This window comes from Lactuca saligna, chromosome 2, assembly GCF_052625555.1.
Source record: "Lactuca saligna cultivar CGN05327 chromosome 2, ASM5262555v1, whole genome shotgun sequence".
Classification (NCBI taxonomy): Eukaryota; Viridiplantae; Streptophyta; class Magnoliopsida; order Asterales; family Asteraceae; genus Lactuca; species Lactuca saligna.
The window spans coordinates 1,215,033-1,233,110 of record NC_136418.1 but is presented as its reverse complement, the minus strand read 5'-3'; the positions used below and the strand labels follow the sequence as shown (position 1 = coordinate 1,233,110).

The 18,078-nt window shown below is 45.4% G+C and overlaps 1 pseudogene; it reads left to right on the top strand.

Moving 5' to 3' along the window:
• Window positions 1-13,564: 13,564 nt before the first annotated feature.
• LOC145033037 (5S ribosomal RNA) lies at window positions 13,565-13,682 on the top strand (annotated as a pseudogene).
• The last annotated feature ends 4,396 nt before the right edge of the window (window positions 13,683-18,078 follow it).

Here is an 18,078-nt window from a genome sequence, read left to right as displayed (position 1 = left end):
GTGTATATATATATATATATATATATATATATATATATATATATATATATATATATATATATATATATATATATATATATATATTTCGGTAGATAATAGACTGGGTGACCTCGGTGCAAGCCCACATCCAACGGGAACAGGACATAAAGCAAGGAGCACACATCCTATTAGCTGTCGGGATCTACTTAGTATATATGTATCCTATAGTGTATACATTAAGAAATCGCAAAGTTAGCATCATGATCCTAACCTTTAATCGTAGCCTTCTACCAAGGCGTCTTCTATTATGTGTTAAACCCGACTGTTCCTTTGTCAATTGTAAAGTATATTCTCCCTAGTTTATAACTATCTTTACTTAAAAATTATTTAACTTTCATGTGGTATTGTAACTTTATGAAAGTAATGGGAAAAGTAAGTACAGAAATGTCGTTTATAATGACATGCGGATGTACTAATAACCTAAAAACATATTCGTCTTATTACGGTCATAATGTGAAAGCTAGAACCCCTACTAACCGCTCTCATTAAAGGAGATTAAGGGAACCCAACGTGACCCAAGCAAATCCATCTAAGCCGTGTAATTCACATTAAATTTATATGATCATGTATACCCAATATAGCTATCACTAATGCGTTAGTGATTCATTGGTGTAATTAGATCCTGTCTGTTTGTTCTCATGCTATAGCAACTTAATTTGTTATGTTTTGTTTTGGTAATGTTTGATTCTCTTCACTGTTCATTCTGTTCTGGTGTTGTTTCTTTGTGTGCTTCATTGTACTAGAAGTAATGGATAACATTCTCCTAAACTATACCTATAATTGTTTACTAATGCTCTATTTGGACTGTTACTGAAAAGACTCATTTCTATACTAAGTTTTGCTTTTACTTTAAAAACGGAGTTTTGTATAACTATCAAGTAACATAACTTTAAACGAGTTTTGAAATGTTTTTACAACTTAATTAACATAAGTAACATTTTGAAAGATGTTTAATAACAAACATTTACACAATTATCATTGTGTTCAACCTGTATTCCGCCCTTAAAACAGTTAAAATAGTTAAAAGATTTATTACGAGGTATGAACTCACCTGATGTGGGTGATTCAAACGGGTATGCATGTAAGGATGAGAAGTTCCACGAATGAAGTCCCTAGACACAATAAGTACTAAATGAAATATAAGGACACATATTGACATGAATATAGTGTTTATAACAACTATATGAAAGGAAACACCTTCCGAGACTAGGAAACACCTTCCGGGACTAGGAAACACCTTGACCAAGTGTTAGAATCACATGTGATTCAACATAGGAAGGTATAAAGGCACCCACATGAGTTTACTACCATGAGTTCACGGCCCAATGGAGTTTACTACCGTAAACTCATGGCCATTTATGCTTATGAGGGTCCTAAAGGTCATAAGGAAGCATTCTAAATTCAAGCCTAAGCCTTAGGAAGTGTTTGTGGCATCAAAACACCCCTAACTTGAGTTTTCGGCCCTTGGACCATTTTGGCTTGTGTTTGTGGCCGTAGTCACCTATGGGTGATGGTATTTTGATTGCTTTGAGTCCTAAACACGTCATGGTAAAGTGCTATGCTTGTCTCTTGGCTTAAGGAAGGCATTTAGGGCACTTTCGCACCATAAAATGGAGTTCACGGCCCAAGAACTTCCTTGGTCGTGAACTCACTTCTAGCCTTGTTTCTTAATGTTTTGGGGATGTAAAATAAGTAATGTTAGTCTCTAGGTTTACTCCCAAGGCTTGGAGGGACATTGGGCACACTTTGGCCCTTATAAAGGAGTTTACTCTCCAAGATGTTCTTGGGCGGTAAACTCCCAAATCTTGTTGTTTTGATATGATTTTCATGTTATTAAGGCATATAACACACTTATATACACTCTAGGTTGAAGTACTCACAATTCGGGGTGATCGGGTGAAGATCCTTGAGAGAGAAATCGGGTTTTCTCTAGTTGGAAATGTCACAAATGAATTCAAAATGGCTAAGTTTTCCTTATATAGTTGTAACAGCTCAAATTTTCAAATAAATTTTTCATTTAAAACAAAACATCATTATTCGACAAAAGAGTTTATTCCAAGTTTATTGTTAAAGTATAAATAATAAATCTCCAAGATCTTCAACAATGGCAGTGTGTACGTGTCACGCCGGCGCCTTCCCACGGTCATCACTAGTACCTGAAAAACATAAACACAACTAGTAAGCATAAATTCTTAGTGAGTTCCCCAAAATACGACTTACCCACATACGCCTTCCGGCCCGGACCTTTCGGTCCACATAACATTGCCTTCCGGCCCGTAACATAATCGCCTTCCGGCCCATAACATATTGCCTTCCGGCCCGTATTAAATTGCCTTCCGGCCCATAGTAGTATAAAACATAACACATGTAACACAACACACATAACACATAAGTCATACATCATACCGTTCTTTCTATCACATAAAGTCTCGCCTTCCGGCCCGTATAAGCATACATCACATATAAGCGTTCATCACATATAAAGCATCTACCTCTCTAGACATAACATAAGGATAACACATACGACCTTCCGGTCTCGCAGTCAAACCCTTCCGGGTGAAGTATAGTGAGAAGACTCACCTCGTAGTGTGCAAGCTATAAACCCTTCGAGCTACTCGCACTCGATCCGCTAATCCGCAGGTTCCCTATAATACCACATACCTTTATTAATGATCTTATCAAACAAGACAACTCGTCGAGTGCAAAGGGCAACTCGGCAAGTATAGACACCTGACTCCACTCGCCGAGTCTAAAGAACGACTCGACGAGTTCTAGTAGATCTTCAAGCTACTCGCCGAGTCTGAAGAACAACTCGGCGAGTCCTAGTGAATCTTCAAGCTACTCGCCGAGTCTGAAGAACAACTCGGCGAGTCCTAGTGAATCTTCAAGCTACTCGCCGAGTCTGAAGAACAACTCGGCGAGTCCTAGTGAATCTTCAAGCTACTCGCCGAGTCTGATCATTGGACTCGGCGAGTCCTCGCCATGCAGTCAATCCGCTGCCTCCTGTATTTCGCATGATTTCGAAGTATATAGATATGGGGCTTCCTGGACTTTCACATATACTATTACAGGGGTTTTTAAACACTTATAACAACACTATAATCTAACAATTCCTTAAATGGGTTTCCTAAACCCTAAATTCAAATACAACGTAAAAGCTACAGATTATGATCCGAAGATTACCTGGAAACGTGTTCCCTGTGTCCCCAACCTCCAGTACTCGACTCCTTGGACTTCCTTTGATCACCACCTTGCCCCTCCTTGTCTAACAATCTCTTCAAGCTTCCTCTAGCCCTCACTCTTTCCCCAGATGCCCACAAACTCCCAAGGTGTCTTCAATCGGCCAAAAGACGCGACATGACGGCCATAAGATCATTATATACGATTCGGAATTGAAACGGCTAGGGTTCAGCTGAATCAGCGTCGACTCGCCGAGTCCCTATTTGGACTCGTCGAGTCCAGTCGCGTATCTGCGACCAAGACCATGGCCCTACTCGGCGAGTCATGCACCAACTCGCCGAGTCCCCTCTTAAATGTGCCCCAAAAATAATTTTAAAGAAATACCTGAAATTCCGGGCTGTTACAACTCTCCCCCACTAGAACTAGACTTCGCCCTCGAAGTCTTATTCTGCGAATAACTCCGGATGTTGCTCCCGCATTTCTCTTTCCGGCTCCCAAGTCATCTCTGATCCCTTCCGATGTTGCCACTGAACCAACACCAGAGGTATCTCCTTGTTCCGTAGAACCTTGATCTTCCGATCCCTGATAGCTACTGGTCTCTCGGCGTAATTCAAGCTCGCATCCACCTGAATATCTTCTAACGGAACCACTGCTGCCTCATCAGCTATACACTTCCTCAACTGTGATACGTGGAAGGTATTGTGAATCTGACTCAGCTCCACTGGCAACTCCAACCGATAAGCTACCCGACCTACCCTTGCAATTACCCGAAATGGACCTATGAACCGGGGCCCCAATTTGCCCCTCTTCCTGAACCGAATTACCCCTTTCCAAGGAGAAACCTTTAGGAGAACGAAGTCGCCGACCTGGAATTCGAGCTCGGACCGGCGTCTGTCCGCATAACTCTTCTGTCGGCTCTGGGCGGTCAATAACCTCTGCCTCACTCGCTGAATCTGTTCGGTCGTCTGAAGTACGATCTCTGTACTGCCCATCACTCTCTGTCCCACTTCTCCCCAGCAAATGGGAGTCCGACACCTCCTACCATACAACAACTCAAAAGGTGGCATACCAATGCTCGAATGATGGCTGTTGTTGTAGGAAAACTCAGCCAACGGCAGATGCGCATCCCAGCTACCCCCGAAGTCTAACACACACGCTCTAAGCATGTCTTCCAATGTCTGAATCGTCCGCTCGCTCTGACCGTCGGTCTGGGGATGGTATGCGGTACTAAAATGCAGTTTAGTACCCAACTCCTCATGGAATTTCTTCCAGAACCTGGAAGTGAAACGTACATCGCGGTCCGAAACAATCGAGGTCGGCACTCCATGCCGAGATACTATCTCTCTCACGTATAACTCTGCCAACTTCTCTGCTGATGAACTTTCGCTAATGGCAAGGAAGTGTGCACTCTTTGTTAGCCTATCCACAATCACCCAAATCGCATCGACTCCCCTGGCAGTTTTCGGCAATTTGGTGATGAAATCCATCGTGATCTGATCCCACTTCCACTCAGGAATCTCCAAGGGTTGCAACTTACTGTGCGGTCTCTGGTGCTCGGCCTTAACCCTACGGCAGGTCAAACACCTCTCAACGAACCAGGCAACGTCTCTCTTCATGCAAGGCCACCAGTACTCCTTTTTCAAATCCAAATACATTTTCGTAGCACCGGGATGGATCGAGAATTTCGATCTGTGTGCCTCCTCCATCAAAGTAACACGCGTACCGCCCACGAATGGTACCCAGATCCGACCCTGAAATGTCAGAAGTCCCCGCCCATCCGTAACGAACTCTGAAATCAACCCGACGACCCGCTCCTGTTTCTGCATCCCAGACTTCACAACCCCGGCCTGTGCCCCACGAATAGCATCTAATACCGGAGTCATCACCGTCAATCTCAAACATACGTCCCGCAATGGAGTACTCTCCGCCCTACGACTCAATGCATCAGCTACCACATTAGCCTTGCCTGGGTGGTATAGGATCTCACAGTCATAATCCTTAACCACGTCTAACCATCTCCTCTGACGCATGTTTAGGTTGGGTTGATCCATCAAATACTTCAAACTCTTATGGTCCGTGTATATGGTACAACGAACCCCGTACAGGTAGTGACGCCAAATTTTGAGGGCGAACACTACTGCCCCCAACTCTAAGTCATGCGTGGGATATCTCGCTTCGTGAGGCTTCAGCTGCCTCGATGCATAGGCTATCACATGGCCCCTCTGCATCAACACTGCACCCAGTCCTGAAATCGATGCGTCGCAATATACGACAAAGTCTTCCATCCCCTCCGGGAGAGCTAATACTGGTGCTTCGCACAGTCTCTGATGAAGTGTCTCGAAGGAAGTCTGCTGCTCGGATCCCCATGAAAATGTAACACCCTTTCGGGTCAATTTGGTAAGCGGCACCGCGATCTTGGAGAAGTCCCTAATGAACCTTCGATAGTACCCCGCCAACCCAAGGAAACTCCTGATCTCCGAAGGTGACTTCGGTGCCTCCCAACTCATCACCGCTTCCACCTTGGCCGGATCGACCAATATCCCTGCCTGATTTACAACGTGCCCCAGAAATTGAACCTCCCGTAACCAGAAGTCACATTTGGAGAATTTTGCATATAGCTTCTCCGACCTCAGTACCTCAAGGACCTCCCTCAAATGTCCCTCATGCTGCTCCCTAGACCGCGAATACACCAGAATGTCGTCGATGAACACAATCACAGACCGATCCAGCATCGGCCTGCATACCCTGTTCATGAGATCCATGAACACTGCTGGGGCATTGGTGAGCCCAAAAGGCATCACCACGAACTCATAATGCCCATACCGCGTCCTAAAGGCTGTCTTCTGGACATCCTCATCCCGCACCCTTACCTGATGGTACCCTGATCTCAAATCAATCTTGGAAAACCAAGATGCCCCTTGCAACTGATCGAATAGATCATCGATCCTCGGTAACGGATAGCGGTTCTTAACTGTCACCTTGTTCAGCTCCCGGTAATCGATACACATCCGGTGTGAACCATCCTTCTTCTTGACGAACAGAATCGGTGCTCCCCACGGCGAGCTACTCGACCGAATGAATCCCTTCCCCAACAACTCTTGAAGTTGCGAGGACAATTCTTGCATCTCTGGAGGTGCAAGACGATAAGGCACCTTCGCAATAGGCGTAGCCCCTGGAACTAGATCGATACCAAACTCCACTTGCCTCGCAGGAGGTATTCCTGGCAAATCCTCGGGAAAAACATCTGGAAACTCGCGCACCATTGGAACCTCCTTCAATGTCTTCGGTCTCTCGGAACTCTCCCGCGTATCCATCACATACGCCACAAAACCGTTACATCCCCGCTGTAGGCATTGCCTCGCCCTAGCGGCCGAACAAAAAGCTGATCCCGAACGGGTACCCTCGCCGTATACCGTAAGAACTCCCCCACTAGGGTCTCGTATAGTCACCAGCTGACGCTCGCAGTCGATGACAGCGCTGAATCGGCTCAACCAGTCCATGCCTACGATGACACAGACATCACCCATCGCAATAGGAATTAGGTCAATCGGAAACGCGACCCCGAAGATCTCTAGCACACATCCCCGAAGGACCTCCGTAGCACAAATCACCCTCTCAGCCGCAATAGAAACGCTCAAAGGCCGACTTAACGGCTCACGACTAATGCCGATGTGCTGACTAAAAGCTAACGATACAAACGATCTACTCGCACCCGAATCAAATAACACTAGAGCAGGCATAGAGTTCACAAGAAAAGTACCTACACATACATTAACATAAGCATAGCATTTCGACCTTTATGTAAATACGTGAGTGATAACATACCTGCCACAACATCGGGCGCAGCGCGGACCTCCTCCGCAGTCAGCTGAAAGGCTCTCCCGCGAGCCCTCGGGGCTTCGACCTTCGCCGGTCGGGTCTCAGTAGTCCGGGTAGTAGGTGTAGCTCCCTGACGAAGTTGCGGACACTCGGCCTTCCGATGGCCTGTCTGGTTGCAGTGAAAGCAAACCATAAACCCCTTAGGGCAATCCCTGGCAATATGTCCCTCCTTGCCACACTTGTAGCAACCACCAGCTCGACACACCCCCTCGTGACTCTTGCCGCACTTCGCGCAAGTGCGAACCTTCGGACCTCCCATCCTCGAATCAGCGAACTTAGTCCGCTTGGCTGCTGGCTGAGACTGAGCCGGTCGTCGATCCACCTGCCGAGACTCAGCCTCCTCCCTCGCTTGAGTCTCCAACTCGATCTCGCGCTTCCGGGCGTTCGCCTGAAGCTCAGTGAAAGTACGATAGGTGGAGTTTGACACAAACTCCCGGATTTCCCTCTTCAAAACACCCAAATACTGGCTCATCCGCGACTGCTCCGTAGATACCAGCTCGGGGCAGAACATTGCCCTCTCATGAAACTTCCGTGTGATCACTGCCACGGAATCAGTACCCTGCTTAAGGGTCAAGAACTCCTGAATCAATCGCTCCCTCTCTACCGGGGGAACGTACTCGTCCCTGAACATCTCCGTAAACTTCTCCCATGTCACCGCCGAAATCTCTGCCTGAGTGAAGTTCGCCGTCACGAACTTCCACCAATCCTTCGCTCCCAGACGGAGCTGGTTCAAGGCGAACCGTACCCTCAAGTGCTCCGGGCATGAGCAAGTATAGAAGCACCCCTCGATGTCGGCGATCCACCTCATAGCTGCAATCGGATCCTGCGTCCCATCAAATTCAGGGGGTTTCGTGTTGCTGAATTCCCTGAATAGTAATGAATCACCCCCTTGCGGCCTAGCAGCAGCCACAGCTGCGGTAGCGGCAGCAACTGCAGCTTCAGTAAGTGCGGCGTACCGCTCCTCAAACTCCTCCATCAGCGTGGTCTTAATAGACCCAAACATCTCTGGGATCTCAGCCCGGACCGCCGCAGCTACCTCTTCCTGAATAATCTGACGAATCTCCTCGTCACTCGCACCGCTCGAACTCGCCCCATTGCGTGTGATAACCATGATGTCTCTGAAATACAACATAAAATCATCAAGTACAATTGTACTCGATACGCGCCCTACCCAGTCTTCGATTTCCAGGGATTCTTACTTGAGTCTTCCACTGATCCGGTGCCTTCGGTAGTACGGGCCCAATACTACCGACCACACCGTATCAGTATTCGTCCCAAATCTTCCTCCCCAAATCCCGAATAATGAGTACTCTACTTCTAGTATGCACTATCTACTTGCATGCTACCAAATATCTCATATAAGCAATCTCCCTAGACTAAGGCATCACAAAACAGGCAATTCTAGTCCTATCATGTATACCTAGTCTTCTAGCATGCATAACAATTCATAATTCAGTGCATAACATAACATCGTAAGGTATTTTGGGGATCATTACCGTTCGGACGCTGGCTGCTCGTACACACTGTTCCATCCTTGTTTACCGCCTTACCATTTGTAAAATGTTGTGTCCTTATTATTTAAAAAGGTTTTCCTCAAATCCCCGGTCTGAGTTCAGTTGCACCCAAAAGTACACCCGAATCCCTCAAAGCAAGGCTCTGATACCAATTGTAACAGCTCAAATTTTCAAATAAAATTTTCATTTAAAACAAAACATCATTATTCGACAAAAGAGTTTATTCCAAGTTTATTGTTAAAGTATAAATAATAAATCTCCAAGATCTTCAACAATGGCAGTGTGTACGTGTCACGCCGGCGCCTTCCCACGGTCATCACTAGTACCTGAAAAACATAAACACAACTAGTAAGCATAAATGCTTAGTGAGTTCCCCAAAATACGACTTACCCACATACGCCTTCCGGCCCGGACCTTTCGGTCCACATAACATTGCCTTCCGGCCCGTAACATAATCGCCTTCCGGCCCATAACATATCGCCTTCCGGCCCGTATTAAATTGCCTTCCGGCCCATAGTAGTATAAAACATAACACATGTAACACAACACACATAACACATAAGTCATACATCATACCGTTCTTTCTATCACATAAAGTCTCGCCTTCCGGCCCGTATAAGCATACATCACATATAAGCGTTCATCACATATAAAGCATCTACCTCTCTAGACATAACATAAGGATAACACATACGACCTTCCGGTCTCGCAGTCAAACCCTTCCGGGTGAAGTATAGTGAGAAGACTCACCTCGTAGTGTGCAAGCTATAAACCCTTCGAGCTACTCGCACTCGATCCGTTAATCCGCAGGTTCCCTATAATACCACATACCTTTATTAATGATCTTATCAAACAAGACAACTCGTCGAGTGCAAAGGGCAACTCGGCAAGTATAGACACCCCGACTCCACTCGCCGAGTCTAAAGAACGACTCGACGAGTTCTAGTAGATCTTCAAGCTACTCGCCGAGTCTGAAGAACAACTCGGCGAGTCCTAGTGAATCTTCAAGCTACTCGCCGAGTCTGAAGAACAACTCGGCGAGTCCTAGTGAATCTTCAAGCTACTCGCCGAGTCTGAAGAACAACTCGGCGAGTCCTAGTGAATCTTCAAGCTACTCGCCGAGTCTGATCATTGGACTCGGCGAGTCCTCGCCATGCAGTCAATCCGCTGCCTCCTGTATTTCGCATGATTTCGAAGTATATAGATATGGGGCTTCCTGGACTTTCACATATACTATTACAGGGGTTTTTAAACACTTATAACAACACTATAATCTAACAATTCCTTAAATGGGTTTCCTAAACCCTAAATTCACATACAACGTAAAAGCTACAGATTATGATCCGAAGATTACCTGGAAACGTGTTCCCTGTGTCCCCAACCTCCAGTACTCGACTCCTTGGACTTCCTTTGATCACCACCTTGCCCCTCCTTGTCTAACAATCTCTTCAAGCTTCCTCTAGCCCTCACTCTTGCCCCAGATGCCCACAAACTCCCAAGGTGTCTTCAATCGGCCAAAAGACGCGACATGACGGCCATAAGATCATTATATACGATTCGGAATTGAAACGGCTAGGGTTCAGCTGAATCAGCGTCGACTCGCCGAGTCCCTATTTGGACTCGTCGAGTCCAGTCGCGTATCTGCGACCAAGACCATGGCCCTACTCGGCGAGTCATGCACCAACTCGCCGAGTCCCCTCTTAAATGTGCCCCAAAAATAATTTTAAAGAAATACCTGAAATTCCGGGCTGTTACAATAGTGTGGGGGGTTTTTGATCCAAATACGATTTTTTGGACTGTAATATTTCAAACTCTTGAAGGTTTAGGCACTTATTGCAACATATTAAAGCCTGGTGTATCCTCTCTCCTGATATCCTCTGGAAGCACTAACTTTAAAACACTCAAACTTACTCCAATAAGCTTGAAAGTTAGTAGAAATAGTTTTGACTTCTATTGAAGTGGATGGTTGTACAAAATGGAAAGTTTTGGGTTGTCACATCATCCCCTCGTTAGAATGAATTTCATCCGGAAATTAGTTCTCTTAACGTTACTACTGGGGTTGAGCTCTTCTGTTTTGTAGAATACTCACTCGTAGACCTGGAAACCTTGCCACGGTGTCCTTGATAGGATTCATACTTGGTCCATCTATCATTACCTCGTGTATACAAGCCGTATATAATTAGGATTAGTAGGACTGTTGGATGTGCGACTCCGCTCTAGGTCCACAACTCAACGGAGAACAGGATATAGGGCGGAAACACACATACTAGATCTGAGTAATCATATTCATATACCACCCTCGCGTATACACTAATTAATAATAGGCGGGCTATATTCATCCTTAGCCTCTGTGCTAGAACTTGGTCTGCTGGACGAGTGGTGTCGTGACGGTCTTGCGGACGTCTGATGATAAGGCTTCAGAGGACAAAGTACTCTTCGCACGAGTACTTCGGGGGTTTAGAATGCGAAAGATAAAATTCTTGATTTAGGTAGGACTTTCGATACGAATGATGAAAGTTTCGAGAACTTGACGATCGAGGCGATAGAAACATATGAACTCAGTATGGTGAGGACCACGCCAACTCATGACGAAAGAAAACAACGGACTCTATACAGAACGAAGTTTTTGGTCAAATGAAAGAAACGTCTGATATACGAAGATGTATCCCTGATACTATTGGTACTGTACTCCTAGTAGATTCAACGATGTACTCCTTGTAACTGTTCTCGAGTTTACTGTTTTCTATTTTGAAATTAGCACTCCTATGTATCGTACCGCTATGTGCGCATACATAAAAATAAAAGTGCTTTACTTACTAAAGGGATACTTTTATACCATGATCCCCCATGGTACCACTACCATCGCCCATCATATACAAGTTGCGAATACTTAAGATGAGCCAGGCAGTCGACTAAGCATCTCTGCCTCAAATCCTCAACCAATTAAGGAAGGAGACCTAAGCGGAGTTACTCACTCTAAGTCTGCAACCTCTCAGTTGCGCACAACCTTGATGTATATGGTGAGCCATAACAGCTTCTCTAAGGGATCTTTTAGTTCTCCTGAATATTACGACTTATTTTAACATGTGAGTTGTTATTGTTACTTTTAAGTGTTATCCCCAAATTTTAATCTTATATGAATATAAATTAATTTTAAAAGTAATTACCATTATGAAAACGTACCACTACTCGTCGACGACTTCGGGGTAGATTCTCCTGCGGTGATCATCAGAATGCGTCCATCCGCTCCTAAGTTCCTGATTATGGGGCAGTTCCTCTGATTGTGTCCATTCTCCCCACAGCCATAGCAGGCTTGGTTTTCTTCAGCTCTGGGGACTTGGGAGATCGGTTGAGCCGATGCCCTGCAGTAATGGACAATGTGGACCAATGCGTCCATCCGTGTGTGAGTTCCTTATTATTGGGCAGTATTCCTGACGGTGTCCAGTCTCACAACAACCATAGCAGGCTTGGTTTTATTCAGTTCCGAAGTCTTGGGAGATCGGTTGAGCTGGTTCCCTGCAGTAATGGACAATGTGCCATTTTCTGTGGCAGTTCAGACACTGCATTTCTCGGCATACTCCGGTGTGGTGGAAATTGCACTTTCCACATTTCAGAAGGTTCCCAACACATCGACTGGCAGGTGCTGAAGCAGTAGGCGTTGTAGCGGCATACATAGTACTCGCTTGTTGCTCTTGTGGGGTGTCTGGTGTTGTTCACTTCTTCTTTCTCTTGTTCTCCAACTCCTGATTATAGTCCTCTTCCCTTGACGACTCGGGAATAGGGACTTTCACACATAGTACTCGCTTGTTGCTCTTGTGGGGTGTCCGGTGTTGTTCACTTCTTCTTTCTCTTGTTCTCCAACTCCTGATTATAGTCCTCTTCCCTTGACGACTCGGGAATAGGGACTTTCACCCTGTGGCGGACTCCATGATCGATGAGTCTCTGAGCCAAGCGTTTAGCACTAGCGAACGTGGCTGGGTTAGAAGACAACACATTTCCTTGGGTCGGAGCAGTCAGACCCCAAATGTACCATTCTATCTTCTTTCTCTCTGAGGTAATCATCTCAGGACATAGAGCTGCTAGTTCGATGAACCAATCCGTGTAGGTCACTATGTGTGAGCCGACCATAGTGAGATCCCACAGCTCTTGTTCTAGTTTTTGAATCTTGCCTAACGGGCAATATTCTTCCCGCATTAACTCTTTTAGGTTTTCCCCACCTATTGAGTTTTCCACTGATAGGGTCAGTGTAACATCCCCCTCTGGCACGTATCACAATATTGTCCGCTTTGGGCCACTCGGCACGAGGACTTCCCAGGGGGTCACCCATCCTGGTACTACTCCCGCCCGAGCACGCTTAACTGCAGAGTTCTTATGGGATCTGCTGCCCTCACGGCTTTAAAACGCGTTGTGACAAGGAAGGTATCCACACCCCTTATAAGGAATGCTTAGTTCTCCTTCCAAGCCGATGTGGGATCAGATCTAACCCACCTTCACCCCCCATTATAGGGTTCGACGTCCCTGTCGAACACATCGACTCGTGCCCTAGCTCTGATACCATTTGTAACACCGTAAATTTCAAGACAAATTTTTCATTTAAAATAATCATTATTTTAGAACACTTGTTTAAAATCTCATTCATAATTGAATTACAAAACATAGTTTCATTTTCACTCGAATAGAAAACCAGGATCCTCCAAAATAAGACTCTTTCTCTGGTGTGTACAATCGAGCCGGTGCCGTCCCGTGTTACTGAAAGAACCTGAAAATAACATAACACAAAACACTGTAAGCACGAAGCTTAGTGAGTTACCCAATATACAACTTACGCATATACACCTTTCCAAGCCCTAACCTTCCGGTCCACAACACAACGTGGGTTAGATCTGATCCCACATCGGCTTGGAAGGAGAACTAAGCATTCTTTCTAAGGGGTGTGGATACCTTCCTTGTCACAACGCGTTTTAAAGCCATGAGGGCAGCAGATCCCATAAGAACTCTGCAGTTAAGCGTGCTCGGGCGGGAGTAGTACCAGGATGGGTGACCCCCTGGGAAGTCCTCGTGTCGAGTGGCCCAAAGCGGACAATATTGTGATACGTGCCAGAGGGGGGTGTTACAAATTGGTATCACAGCCTTGGTTTGAGGGATTCGGATGTGCCTTCGGGTAAATCTGGACTCAAACTGAGGAAGTAAGAAAAAGTTTTCAAATAAATAGTTTTCTAAAAATGAATAAGAGTTCAAAGAGAAAGCAAGAAAGAGCAGTGTGTACAATCAGCCAGAGCCAAACGGTGATTTCCCAAAATACCCTTACTTTTGTGTTAAGGAATATCTATGATGCACTTTATGAGATATTATTGCATGCTAGAGACAGGCTAGGTATTTCATATTTTAGGACTAGAGTGGCCTGATTTGTGATGCCTTAGCCTAGGATTTGTTGTTATATGTGTTATGCTTTTGAGTATGTGATGAGTGGGTGTATCCAGTTAGAAAACTCAAGGAGTAGAGTTACAAAGTTCAGTGGTACTTCCGAGGATGAGCCGAGAAGGTGGAGTTATCACAGAGAGGGAGTCCTATGTATTCTTCGATGCTCGAATGCTGCTTTCTTTGTGCTTTGTGGAGCTCTCGATGATGGGAGTCAGCTACTAAGTGAGTATGACGATATTCAGGAGGTAGATGGCTGGCATCATTAGGAGCTCTTCAGCAGCTGATAGCAAAGAAGTGGGAGGACAACGGAAGAGACTAAGGAGTAAACCTAGCCAGATGAGTGCGCTGGTAGAGTAGAGGATTTCGCTGGGGAGCGAGCACGTGCGATGGGATTGGTGAAAGAGCAGGTCGAGCAGCTACTTAGGAGCTCTGGGATGGTCCGTGTGGAAAGTATGGGTAGATGTGGCAGGTAGTATGGGCCCGTACTACTGAAAGCAAAGGACCCATACTTGATACAGGGAGCATTCTGAAGGTCCTAAGGAACGGATTGAGGAGCGATGTTATGGTTCGAGTACCATACATCGGAACAGATTGAGGAGTGATGTTATGGTTCGAGTACCATACATCGGAACAGATTGAGGAGTGATGTTATGGTTCGAGTACCATACATCGGAGAAGATTGAGAAGGGAAGTCATGGGATGAGTACCATGGTTCGTAGTGAATGATGCTTGTGATTATCTTGTTATCCGGTCAGGATCGATGAGGTAGACATCGGACGCTATGGGTTTTAGGCCTATAGACCATGATTGAGTATGGAGAGGCATCCCTCGAGGGGAAAGGCGTGTGCCTATCAGATTATTTTGGTAAGGAGTTAAAGGGAGAGGAAAATTTCGGTCTGAGTTGAGCAATCAGTCGATAGAGGAGAGGTCACCTTCTAGGTGGGTGGTGCTATTTATGTTCGCATGCAAGACACGAGAGGTCTGATGTTTCAGTTTTGGGTTTGGGGGTACACCCTGCAGGTCGTTATCAGTGATGATTTTCCCCCAGAGTATCGGGTAGCAGGTGCCGCGAGGCAGTGACTTATCGTGAGCAGACAGTCAGTTGGGACTGAGGTAGTTGAGGACCACACCACTCCTAATTGAGAATAGTAGGACGTGTTATAGTGGTAGCAGTGGGGAGTTCAGTCGAGTTTTGCAGTGCAGAGAGTTTTCGTCTATGTTGGGGGTGGGTCCCTGTCCTTGGGACAATTCCGGTGTTGGAACATTGGTTGATGAGTTGAGGTAAGAGGAACGATGATTTTGAGGTGCAGTCTATGAGCCAGGGATGTTATTGAGCAATTGAGATGCTTAGTGATAGATTGGTATGAGATTGGGAACGATTAGAGACAGTCTTGATGAGAAGTTCTTGAGGAGTTCATCAGAGGTTCAGAGTATAGGGGGTTGAATGATTTCCTTAAGGGGGAATTATCGGGCGTTGCGTAGCACTTTCCTGGGGCAGGTGCGATTTTGCTGGTGAAAAATAGTCGTGGGTTGGTTGTGTGCTAATTGGTGATGGTTCGAACCCTAAGTAGGGGAGAACCGGGTGCACTATGTAAGAAAGCAAAGATTTGTCAAGAGTAGTTATAAGTGGAGTATAGAGATATGCTGTAAGAAATAATGAGACTAGAGATGTCGGTGATCGAGGAAAGGGGTCAGAGTGAGTTAATGCGGGGAGTACTTGAGGAGGAGGACGAATGTATCCATGACAGGTGATTGGTGTTGTTGCAAGTAGATAAAGAATGATTGGGCAGCCAACTCCTGGGGTCGGTATGCGTATCCTTGTTTGGATTTTTAGCGTCGGGAAAAAGGGTTTCGGAGAATTATCAGCACATTTCGTAGCGGCAGCGTTTGCTCGTATTCCAATCGAGAAATTAGATGCACCGAAGTCGTAATGTGGGAAAAATGTAGATCTAATTATGGGGTTCAGAGGAAATGTATTATTGTGTCTATAAGATGCTTGGGGCAGGAGATCAGTGGTTGTGGCAGGATCTTGTGATGTTCTGTTGGGGTATTCTGAGATATCCGGGTATGATATCTTTATTTCGGAGTTACTCGTGAATCCTAAATTGAATCAACGTGTGGCATATCAAGTATTTGTGGATCTAGGGGGAGCCCTTCGAGTATGGGCATCCAGGGAGATTATTTGAGAGAGTGGGTTTTCGCACGATGGGCGTTTTTTATGTTGATTGCCTCCATAGTCTGTGATGGATATTCGAGTCGCAGTACTCACTAGATAGAGGGTGTTGTGATACTGCGGGGAGCCGTAGTACTCACTATTCAGAAGGTGTTGTGATACTGCGTGGAGTCGCAGTACTCACTAGATGACAAGAGAATTTCGATGTTGGAATGTTTTCGAGCAGTGTATGAGGTGGAAGAGTTTTGAGGTTGGGTAGCCCTGGTATTGAGTCTTTGGAGCTTGGATGTTGAGTCGGGGGTGAGACGGGGGTCTCCGTCTCTGTCGGGAGAGGCGGGGAGATACGCAAGGAATATGCGCATCAGAAACCAGAGATTTGGGTTGAGATGATCCTCAGTTGGATTGTATTTTTCTCGCATGAGGAAAAGAGGATTTCGTGACTTGCGTGTCACTGGGCCGGGATAGTGATCACGGGGAGGAAGTTGGTGGGATATTTGGATCATGATATGGGTGACCCCCTGGGAAGTCCTCGTGCCGAGTGGCCCAAAGCGGACAATATTGTGATACGTGCCAGAGGAGGATGTTACAGAGGCTATTATGGCTAACCATATATATCAGGGTTGTGCACAACTAAGATGTTACAGACTTAGAGTGAGTGACTCCGCTTAGGCCCCCTTTCCTTAATTGGTTGAGGATTTGAGGCAAAGATACTCAGTCGACTGCCTGGTTCATCCTAATTATTCATAACTTGTATATGACGGGTGATGGTAGTGGTACCATGGAGGATTATGGTATAAAAGTATGACTACAGTTAATAGAGCACTTTTGTTCGTATGTATGCGCACATAGCAGTACGATATGTAGGAGTGTTAACCTCAAATAGAAAACAGGAAACACGAGAACAGTTACAAGGAGTACATTGCTGATCCTAATAAGAGTACAGTATCAAGAATACAAGGGATACATCATTATATATCAGACGTTTCTTTCATTTGACCAAAACTTTGTTCAGTATAGAGTCCATTGTTTTCTTTCGTCATGAGTTGGTGTGGTCCTCACCATACTGAGTTCATATGTTTCTATCGCCTCGATCGGCAAGTTCTCGAAACTTTCATCATTTGTATCGAAAGTCCGACCTAAACCTAAACATTTTCTTTTTTATTCAAACCCCCCGAAGTACTCGTGCGAAGAGTACTTTGTCCTCCGAAGCCTTATCGTCAGATGTCCGCAGACTGTCACGAAATACCACTTGTCCAGCAGATAAAGTTCGAGCACAGAGACTATGGATGAATACAGACCACCTATTACTATTCAGTGTATACGCGAGGGTGGTAAATGATTATGATTACGCAGATCTAGTATGTGTGTTTCCGCCCTATCTCCTGTTCCTCGTTCGGTTGTGGACCTGGGGCAGAGTCGTACATCCGATAGTCCTACTAATGCTAATTATATACGGCTTGTATACATGAGGTAATGATAGATGGACCAAGTATGAATCCTATCAGGAACACCAGGGCAAAGTCTTCACGTCTACGAGTGAGTATTCTGCAAATCAGAAGAGCGCAACCCCATTAGTAATGTTAAGAAAGCTAATTTCGGGATGAAATTCATTCTAATGGGGGGATGATGTGATAACCCAAAAATTTCCATTTTGTATAACCATCCACTTCAATTGAAGTAAAAATTGTTTCTGCTAAATTTCAAGCTTTTTAGAATAAGTTTGAGTGGTTTAAACTTAGTACTTCAAGAGATAACTTGAGAGATGATGCCTGAGTGTTTATTGTACATCATAGAAGTATCAAAACTCCAAGAATTTGGAGTTTATGGACCGAACATGGAGTTTGAGGTCGTAAACTCTATGGGTATATATGT